This window comes from Arachis duranensis, chromosome 10, assembly GCF_000817695.3.
Source record: "Arachis duranensis cultivar V14167 chromosome 10, aradu.V14167.gnm2.J7QH, whole genome shotgun sequence".
NCBI classification, from domain to species: Eukaryota; Viridiplantae; Streptophyta; class Magnoliopsida; order Fabales; family Fabaceae; genus Arachis; species Arachis duranensis.
The window spans coordinates 93,597,841-93,609,244 of record NC_029781.3 but is presented as its reverse complement, the minus strand read 5'-3'; the positions used below and the strand labels follow the sequence as shown (position 1 = coordinate 93,609,244).

General features: G+C 31.0%; 1 long non-coding RNA gene across 1 annotated transcript in view; it reads right to left on the bottom strand.

Moving 5' to 3' along the window:
• LOC127743109 (uncharacterized) overlaps positions 1 to 1,705 on the bottom strand; it is a 4,861-nt gene extending 3,156 nt beyond the window's left edge. The window contains exons 1-3 of the long non-coding RNA XR_008004403.1: positions 1,154 to 1,705; positions 999 to 1,080; positions 774 to 886 (exon numbers count right to left, since the gene is read on the bottom strand). This is a non-coding gene — a long non-coding RNA (uncharacterized LOC127743109). The remainder of the gene's footprint in view (positions 1 to 773; positions 887 to 998; positions 1,081 to 1,153) is intronic.
• Positions 1,706 to 11,404: the final 9,699 nt, after the last annotated feature.

Here is an 11,404-nt window from a genome sequence, read left to right as displayed (position 1 = left end):
ATCAGAGTCTTCGTGGTATAGGCTAGAATTGATGGCGGCATTCAAGAGAATCCGGAAGGTTTAACCTTGTCTGTGGTATTCTGAGTAGGATTCAATGATTGAATGACTGTGACGTGCTTCAAACTCCTGAGGGCGGGGCGTTAGTGACAGACGCAAAAGAATCGATGGATTCTATTCCGGCCTGACCGAGAACCGACAGCTGATTACCCATGCTGTGACAGAGCATAGGCAACGTTTTCACTGAGAGGATGGGAGGTAGCCACTGACAACGGTGAAACCCTACATGAGCTTGCCATGGAAAGGAGGAAGAAGGATTGGATGAAGACAGTAGGAAAGCAGAGAGACGGAAGGGAAGGCATCTTCATGCGCTTATCTGAAGTTCCTACCAATGAATTACATAAGTACCTCTATCTTTATCTTTATGTTTATTTCGTTCATCACCATACCCATTTGAGTCTGCCTGACTAAGATTTACAAGATGACCATAGCTTGCTTCATACTAACAATCTCCGTGGGATCGACCCTTACTCGCGTAAGGTTTATTACTTGGACGACCCAGTGCACTTGCTGATTAGTTGTGCGAAGTTGTGTAATGCCATGGTATTGAACACCAAGTTTTTGGGGTTCATGACCGGGGATTATGAGAGTTGTGAAAAGTATTGTTCACAATTTCGCGCACCAAGGTACAATCACCAAATACACAATATCTCACATCAGTATCCATATGTAATAATTTCAATACATAAAACATAGTTTTTAGAAAGCGCCCCTACCTCAAACGCAATTCCATAATCCAAGCGCCTCATAAGTTCTTTTCGCCTCAACTCAAAATCAAAGGCAGCTTCAAAGCACAGCCCCACACATATTCGCAGCAGCATAATCAGCTCTAATTTACAACAAGCAACCTCAGTTACTAAACTCTAGGAACATTAATAACGTATAGGCTTTAATACACGTACGGGACACTAACAGAGGGCTTTCGAAACATAATTTCTTACCAGAATTTCAACACGAAGCAGCTGTGATTTCGAACCGGCCCGGCAGCAGCTCCGGCGGTGCCCAGAAGCTCTAGTGGGTCATCTATAAAAACCGCGCAGCATCAAAACCTTCTCGAAACTCAAAATGACCGAAACCACAAATTTAAAACCCTTACCGACAGAGTTCTCCAGCAGCGGCAGCGAGGTTTTCCGGCAGCTAGGCACGGCGGCGCGACTCAACACAGAACCAGGCAGAGCGGCGGCAGCCTCCAGCAACTCCGATGAGCTTCCTCAACGACGGTGATGGCCGGAGCTTCGGTAGTGCTAACCGAGGCTTGCCGGCGGTAGGAACGGCAGCGTTAGCTTCGCGCAGCACGAATCAGCGGCGGTCCTTGGGCAGCGACGCGCGCGACAGGACGCACGGCCTCCCTCTCCCTGCAGCTCTCTCTCCCGTCTCGTGAACCTGTCCCTCTCGGGATTCAGTTGCTGCAACGCTTCCTCTTTGGCGGCGACTCACGATGGCGGTAGCAGCGCCGTTGGAAGAGATGGAAGCAGTGGCGGCGACAAGGACGGCGCAACGAGCAGCGGCTCCGAGATCTCCAGCGACGGAATAGGGTGATGGGTGGCAGAACTGCGACTGGGCAGGGATGAACGAGGCAGCTTCGATGGCGACGCCCCTTGCGTGCGGCAGTCCGGCGATCACCGCGGCAGTACCCAGCCGGCGGCACTAAGCCCTTCCCCCTCTCCTTCTCTTACCTAGCCAGCGGCGCTAAGCTCTTCCCCCTCTCCTTCTCTCCTTCTGGCCCAGTCTCCATTTCTGTTCATGCTTCTATGTGTGTGGAATTGCTGAGAGGGTGAGAGGGAAATAGGTAGGGGTGTGGCTGCTGGGTTTGGGGAAAGGGGATTTTTTTTTTGCGGCTAGGTCAATAGGTTGGTAGGGTGTGTGTGTAAATTAGGGTTAGGGGCAATATAGTAATTTCACATAAATTTGGGAATAATATGGTAATTGAAACACAAATTAAATCCAACACTAATTGTATATAGAAAATACTATTTGATCATCCATTTTTGCAAATTACTTTTAATAAAATGCCTAAATCAAATAATTAGAAATAATATACTTAATTTTTTCATTTTCTAAGATAGCAGTATTAATATTTAAAATATTACTTATCTAATCCAAATCATATAAAATCCTTATTATTTCATAACTAGCAACTTTATAATTTAAATATAGAAAATAATCCAATAATTATAAACTTGGATAATAATCATAACTCATCTCAAATCTAATAAATCAAAACTTGCCTTAATTACCTTTAATAAAATAATTTCTGAAATTAAGGCTATAAATAACCATATGATTTGAGACTTGATCATAAAAAGACTTTTCAAAGATTCTGAGTCTTACAACTGTAATATCTCATTGTAGTGTGAAGAAATAAACTTTGTCTCTATGAAAAATAAATTCAAAAATATGCAATGCCATATAAAATGTTAAAACACTAATGTATGTGTTGTTTGCACAATTATAAACTGAATTTCCCTTGAATCGTCCAGGGAAATGAAGTTAGAGGAAGAAAGAATTCAGGCCGAGAAAAGATGGGTAATCTTTTTGTCCCCTCAGATGCTTACTTGGATAGAATGTGTCTCTGTTAATGTGAAATGATTTCTATTTGTGAGTAAGAATAGGTGGTAAGAAACTTCTGCTAGTAAACTTTACATATAAACCTGGTGTTACAAAAATTTTGTTGTCTTTTTAACTTATAGTTTCATAATAGTTTTTATTCTGAAAATCTATTTCATTTTCATATTTCATTGTCTTCAATTCAAAAAAATTTACAACTATTTTGATACTTGTTTATTATCAGTCTAATTCTCCCTCCCCCTATATGGTTATTATATGCCTTCCTTAGTATTTGAGTTTCTACTTTTTAGTTTTTACTTTCTAGTTCTGTAGGCAAATTTTATGTTGTATTTTTTATGGTCATGTACGAGACTTTAAACATTCATCTAAGTTTAGTTTCAATTTTAGGGTGAATTTTTTTTTTACATTACAATCTAATTTGAATGAAAAGTAAGTTGATATAGACGCTTCGACCTCCTATTTTACATTTTTTTTAATTATTTCTTAAAAAAATAATTGCAAGCGAAATTAAATTTTTACTTTGGAAAAAATATTCTATTTTTCCTATACTTGAAATTTTAGTATAGATTTCATTCATTGATATAATTACACTCTATCTTTTCTATACTTAAAATTTTAGTATTTGTATGTTTTTTTTTCATACGAGAATAACTAGTAATCTAGGATTATTATTATTTATCGTGTTATCGTCCTATGTTTCACCTGAAGCTATGCTGTTAGCTAATGAGCATATTTTAATACATGAGGATTAACAATTTTTTAAAAAAAATTTAAGTTTATTATCAGATAAATTCATCAGTAATTATTAATTTAATTATTATTTAATAATATATTACCATCAAATTTGGGAGAAAAATTCGACGGTAAAAATTACCAATGAAAATTTTTTGACGGTAATTAACAACAGACAAAAAAATTCACCAATAAACAATTACCGATGAGGTTTATACCATTGGATTTATTCTGATGGTAATTCCAACGGTAAACATAATACTGCAGAATTTTTCGGTAAATTTGATAGTATTCAACGTTTTTCTTATAATGTCTAGAGAAGATTGGGTCATGATCTTCCCGACTTCTTTTTCCTTTCGGGTTGGCCTCCAGCTTTCTTAGCTTTTCTTCGAGTTCTCTACAGTTACGCAGTTCCCTCCGAAATTGTTGTTCGGATTTTCGCTGCTGCTCTAACTCGACTCTCAGTTGTTTGAGCCAACCTTGATGACCATGGACGAGTTCCATGATCTCAGCTACATTCCTTTCTCCCGATCCTTCCAGGATATGTACCTGAGAACTCACTCTTGGTCCTCCTTTGTTTTCTTTTGTTTCTTTCGTGGTCATGATAGATGGAAAGTGCTCGATCATCGTTATGGTGATTCCTTCTCATAGATTCTAAATCGAATGCAGTGTGTCTATCTTATTGTGGGTCGTCCACCATTGTCAAAGATCAGACTCCAAGTTTTCAGCAACGACATCAATGTTCTAAGGTAAATTTGGGTCTAGACGTAAGATCTATACTCCTTTAGGTGAAGGGTCTAACTGTTTGACATCTTCGCTTGGACGGTGATAGAAGATATCTGTAAAGAATTCTAATATTTAAGTTAGCAAAAATTTAAAGTATGCTTAAGCGAATTTGGATTGAACAAAACTTAAATTTAATGGGATATTTATAGTAATAGATAATGACTTAACTATCACTCCTAAATCTCTTAACTTATAGTAATAGGTAATTTCTTCCTCAATATTTGAGGAATTTTACGTTGAGGTAGTAGATGAGTTGTGAATAACATTTGAATTAGTGGATGACAAAGTCTTACTTGCCATATACAAATCGGATTGGACATAAGTTATAGCATTCATGTCCCGAATAGATTGAGTAGGTTAATCCATATGGTTTTTTGGACTAGTCTAATTAAATCTGTTGAATTTCTATATAACTTTTAAGAAATTGAACTGATTTATTTGGACCATATATAGCTTTAATTTTAAATTATGGATAAAAAAAAAACACACATTATTTTTCGGACACTCAATCTGCCACTTAACAACAAATTATTGATGATGACTAAACTAACTTTCGATTTGGCTGCTAATTTCAAACCGGTGAGTTTCTTGCCCTCTACGTTAATAATTCAAATAAAGGAGGAAAGAATAATTTTTTAAGACCCATCAAGAGTGTCTCTGATATTATTTGCGGATGTAATCTCATCACAATCATGAATAACCAATTTATTATCTAATATTCCCTTTTATATAGCCACCATAATATTCACAGTAGCTTATATACACAGATTGTGAAACAGTTTTTAGACAGTGAGATTAGACAAATGAGTTGAAAAGTTGAGCCAAATCGTCATATCAATTGACGATAATTGACCAATAAAAAATATTAGAAAATCAGGATAATTTATTATTTTTAATCAATAATTAGTTAATTATATTTAAAATATTAGAAAATCAGGATAATTTATTATTTTTAATCAATAATTAGTTAATTATATTTAAAAATATGAATTAAAAATATATTATTAAATATAAAAAAATTAAAATAATAATTAAAAATATTCACTAAAAATAATAAATTTTATTGATGGTTGAGTTTTTATCAAGAAGAATATATATAATGATAAAATGACTTGCCATGTTATAACAGTTATTATACATCTGATCTTTGCATGTAATCATGATGGTTTTCACTTTACATACAAGAGAAATAATAGATAAGACAAAAAATCTTTCTTTCATGCACAAGCAATTGGTACCAACCAGAATACTAGCATAATAGTAGTGGAGATTTATATGATGATGAGGTAGTAGAAGAATTTTATTATGCTTATTATTACGAAGAAAAGTATAATTAAAAAAATAAACCTAATAATATCCTAAAGGGATTAATATTTTTTTTCTTAGTAATAAAGAGAAGAACATCCTTAAAATAATAATGATAATAAAATAACACCGCAGAAAATTAAACTTTTTTTGTTACTGTAAAAAATCGTAATTATAAATCTTTTTGAGTTACCGTAAAAAATCGTGATCATAGACCTCTTTTGATCACTTCTCAAAACCTTGATCATAAATCCTTTTAAGCCATCATTTTTTAAAAAATTGTGACCATAATTTTTTTTGTCATCTTAAAAAACTGTAACCATAGAAGGTCTATGATCACGGTTTTTTACCGTGACAAAAAAAACTGTAACTATAGACCCAAAATATTGTACTGAGAAGCAGATATCGAAAATAGATCGTTGTTCTAATTTTATTTTTTAATTGACATGATAACTTGTAACATTTTATAAGTTTAATTTTTTTACTCGCATGTATGTTTTGTCTTAGTACAATGTATACATTTATATTTCTGTATTAGAGACAATATATGTAATGATAATCTAAGAAAGGCAAACATGAAGAATAATAATGGAATGGGCATTATACCCTGTCCAGTAATAGGCCATTAATTATAAGTCATGGGTGGTTTGATGATTTTGAAGTGGGGAACAGCCAAATTGTTGCTTAAAGATAATAGGGCATGGCATTGGCATGCCCCCAAAACCTTTCTACCTTTATTGGTTTGATCCTACACTTTACCAACTAAAAGGGCCCCATCCCTTTCTAAGAGTAGTAAACTCAATTATGTTATACCAACAAAAACCATAGACAATGGCCAAATTCCCTTTTTTGTGCTTACAAAATATCAATGATATATATGTGCCTCCCTTTTAAGTTTTAATCCACCTCTTGTCACTTGGCAAAGGAAGCATGAATGCTAATGTGTTTTTCCTTTTATGTATGTGAAGAGCTTTCTATCTATGGGGTCTATAATCGACTAAAGTATAATAGGTTCCAATAGAAAATTTTAACAATACCAAATAATTTGAATGTAAGTAATCAATGTGCTTGAGTCTTACTCTTCATTTAATGTTAAGTGTTCCTTTCTTACTTTTGTACGAGTATTAAAATAATTGTTAAATTTTATAAAAAAAAATTAGTAAAAAAAATAGTTCAGTACACAAGTATCCTGCTTTAATGCTAGATTAAGAGAATAGTCGTATTCCAAGAGTATAATATTTTAATATATGCAGCATAGCCTAACTTAATAATTACATCTGTTTTTACGACTTGAATTCTAACTTTAAAATTATACAGAAATAACTCAATTGTTACTTCAAAAAATTTTTTAGTGATTAAAAAAAAAACTAAAATATCTCTAGTACTATTTTCTCTTTTCATTAATTCTTTAGTCTTTTAAATTTCTCTTTTTATTTAATAATAAAAGACATAACAGATAAAAATTAATTAATATTTTAAAAAATAGAAAAACGGCATTTAATTAAAAAAAACGAAAAGAGAGTAGTTTTATTTGAATAATGTGTAGTCTTATCTATTATTAAAGTTCTTTTCATTGAGTCTTGAAAGTAACCAAATTTTTTCAAGGTAGTTTTATCGGAATTTATTTGTTCAATATATATCAGAGATGACAATACTACTCGAATTTGTGGATATTTATTTCACTTCTACTTGTTCAGAGCAGGTAATTATCCGCCCGCACCGCCGTACTGGAGCGAATTTTTTTGCGGGACGGATTTTTAGACGAAACGAAGTGGGGTCAGATTTAGATAATACATGTCCCGATATATATATATAATATATATAATTTTAATATATAATATGTGTAATATATATAAAATAATTAGTAAAATAATTAATAACATTGTATCATATTTAAAATTTTACTTTAATTTATGTTATGTATGTGAAAATGGTTATATACATTTTGAAATTTAATTTTACTTATTGAATTTTAATAATTATAGAGCGGATATAGGCAGGGCAGATACTCGCAGAGACGGGTTATAGTTCAACTTTTTACTATCTGCGGATAGAAACGAGACGAATTTTATACGAATTATTGTAGGGTGAGACGGAGTCGGATAGAGCAAAAACCTGCCCCTACCCACCCCGTTGCCACCCGTGATATATATCTTGAATCACCTAAAAATTGATCTATCAAAGTTGTAAAGATGTAGAAATTTGCGCAACTTATCACCTATCTCACGCTGCAGGTCTCCAAATTCGATGATTTTACAATGCAAAAAAAAGGTTTACATTTTAAACAAGGTTGTAAAAATTAGGCTGGTTAACGAACAGGTAAGATAATTGGTATATTAGTTTAATGGTTTAATCGGAGTTCAACAGATTTAATTAAATATTAAGTAAAATTATTAAAAATTTAATATATAAAATATTTGAATTCAATTATTTGTAAACTAATAAAATTTAAATTTTTACAATTTCACATAATAAATTATTCATAACAAATTATTTTGTGATTGTATCTTCCAAATCAGAAAATAAAAAATTAACAAAATTAATCATCAACAAAATTAACTCGAACAAGCAGTAATTTAGAATATTAATCCCAGCAACTCAGAATCATAAAATCATTATTATACTAACTCAACAATTCAAAATAGTAAACTCAACAACTCAAAATCACATAATCAGTATTATTAAAAAAAATTGAAAATAAGAAAAAATAATTGAAGTATCGGCAGCGAGGGAGAAAGAAAACAGCGACGGAGAAGGAAAGTGAGCTTAAACAGAGAGATCCAGAGAGAGAACTTGAATAAGGAAGTGAGCTCAGATAGAAAAATAGTGAGCTCGAATAGAACAATCGACGGACCCAGCAATCCTTCGCGACAGCGACGCTAGGAGCTCGACGCAGCCCTTCGTGTAACGGCCAGGAGAGGAGGAACGTCGAGAAGATGGCCGAGCAGACTTTTTTACCGGCAACAATGGCACCCACTGCGAGAAAAAGGATTTGGCGACGAGTATAAGTGAGATGGGTTTCAGATGGTGACTAGTGGGTGGTGGGCTAGTGGCTGTTGGATGTTGGAACTTCGAAGAGAAGAGAGGTAGTGAGGGGATCAGAGGATAGATTAGGATTTTTTGAGTGAGAGAAGGAAGAAAGGAAAGGGGGTTTGGGTTTCATTCAGCGTCAAAACAACGCCGTTTTTTTGGATTTTGGAAATTGGTACTTTTAAAAATTCGGTCAATTTAGCCGGTTCGACAGTTAAATACCGGTTTTACTGGATTTTCACCAATTTTTTGCAAAACGATGTTAAATTAGACTGGTTCCTAATTAACCTGATTGAACCGCTAATTCAGTCCATTTTTCAAAACCTTGATTTTAAATCGCAAATTAGAATAACCAAAATTAAAATTGTATATTTAGAGAGATATATATTACGAAAAACAAGTATATTTATATAGAATAAAATACTACATACAATAAAAAAAAATTGATAAACTTAGAAACATTATAAAGATAAACATCCTTGATAAGTCAGAAAATTTTATGAAGAACTCGATGTCATAATTTAGGTTGGGTTTGAAGGAAAAACTGATATGAAAGGCAAAAATTAAATTAAGTATTTGTGTTGTATTTGATATAAAATATATTGAATTGTATTATGTCTCAATGTCGTATATAGGTTAAGATAACTATAAAAATTGATGAATAAATTTAAAATTTAAAAAATTAAATAAAAATATTTAAAAAAAATATTATAAAAATTTTTAACCTTAAAAATTTCAATCTCCTATATATTTATTTTCTAAAAATATTAAAAAAATAAAATTTTAATCCTAATATTTAATCACTAAATACAATACTCAATCTCAATTTTTCCAATCTCAATCCAGATTCCAAAACACAAATTTAGCCTTCAGAATTTGCACATGACTAATAACTTTCTGATAGGGAGGATCCTCTATACGATCTCCGTAATTATATGCATCTGCAGTTAGAAACAAATTGATGAGCAAACTGAAGAGGCTACCTATATAGCAAAAGCTGCACGCGGAAATAGAGCCATTCAGATTTTACAGCAAGCAAATGACTTAAATGCTACATCAACGTTTTCAACTTGCTGACTAGTGGGGTTTAATTCTTTTACCGTATATATAAAATATAATATAATACCCTTTATATATGTAAAAATTATATCAGAATTTTATATGATATAAACTCTTTTCATATTACACCAAGTTTATCTCGACATGCATCATTATATTCGTTATATTAGTTTTATTTTGATTGAATCATTGGTACTATTTTAACCAACGATGTGTCTCATGATAAGAGTAGGCAAACATCTTTTTAATAGTAGACAAAATGATACTACTTCTTCAGATATTTAAATGATATTTTTCTTTACTTATCTTTTTATAAAATATACGCATTTGTTATATGATTAAAATAATTTATTTTTTGTTTTTTCTTATCGTCGAAACACCCTTCAATGATTATTATAATTACATATAAATTAATGATATTTTTTGTAAATACATATAATAATAATATAAAATATATAAAAAATTAAATTAAACATTTTTATATTTATAAATTAAAAGAAGAAAGTGTTATTTAAATTGTGTTTGTTTATTATCTCAAAATAATAAAAACATAAATATTGATACAGACATATATGCACACAGATATAGATACACATAAATACATATAGACTATTTGGTTGTTATTAAGATAATAATAACTAGATATAAATATGTTTATAATAAAAAAATAATTTTGTCTCTAAAAAAAAAATTTGTTGGTAATCAACGTGAAGAAGGTAGAAAGTAGAATTTAAATAAGTTTGAAAGAAAAGATTCTAGTGAAAATCTATGGTGTCTCATGTTTAATATCAATATCTTAACTTTTTGATAAAACACTAAATATATATGTATTTTGTGAATGAATATATGTCATTGTGTCCATGACATTTTGTTGAAAAAAGTTTTTATTTTTGTTCATAATGATACTTTGTTAATTTATAAAATTTAAAGTGAGGATCATTATTAGTTAGAACATTAAAGTCGTTACAACCTCATCAATCATATATTACTGTAGTATATATTGTTTTATTATATCTAAAATAAATTTAATTTTAATACGCTATCAATCTAAGTAATTTTATAACGATAATATTAGAAAAATAAAAATAATAGTCAAAATTTATTTTATTTAGTTAAAAAATTAATGAATATTAAATAAGATAAGTTCTAATTATTTTTTGTTAATATTTTTTAATTACTAAATATTTTTTGTTCTATACATACATTTAATTATGTAATCTTATATTACAAAAATAACTACTATTTTTATTGATCAAATGAATGATCATTTAAAAAAACAAAAATAATAACATGATTATATAAAATATTTTATACTGTTAATTTATTAAAATTAAAATCATCTAAAATTCTAAAACTGAAGTTTGGGATTTGGCAAATGCTAAGAAAGAATGGCCTAGGTGTTGTTTCTTAGTTAAGAAAGGACACAATATTTAATAAAAGGCGTTAGTAAAAGCTACATCAGGTAATGAAGATCAGATCCTAATATATTTAAGATCAGAGTCTTTAATTATATTCTCTCCAGTTTTGTATACTGTAATCTGTGTAATCTGGCTTTGCATTTAAAGCCATGCTATTATTATTAACATGACCGATAGATGGTGAAAATAAATGTATAAAATAATGATGGATTGCACCATGATCCTTTCATTAAATTTCTCTTGCCATGCATATAGGAGATGAACCCTAATTTACCAAATTGAAGTATTGAACCATAACCCATCACCCAATATAATTTCCTTTCAACAAATTCTAGAAAACAATAGTACTAGTGTTTGTGATGCACGTGCATATATAATTTAATTTTGATATATTTTTATAATAAAATAATTTTATACGTATATTTAATTATATATTATTATATTAATAA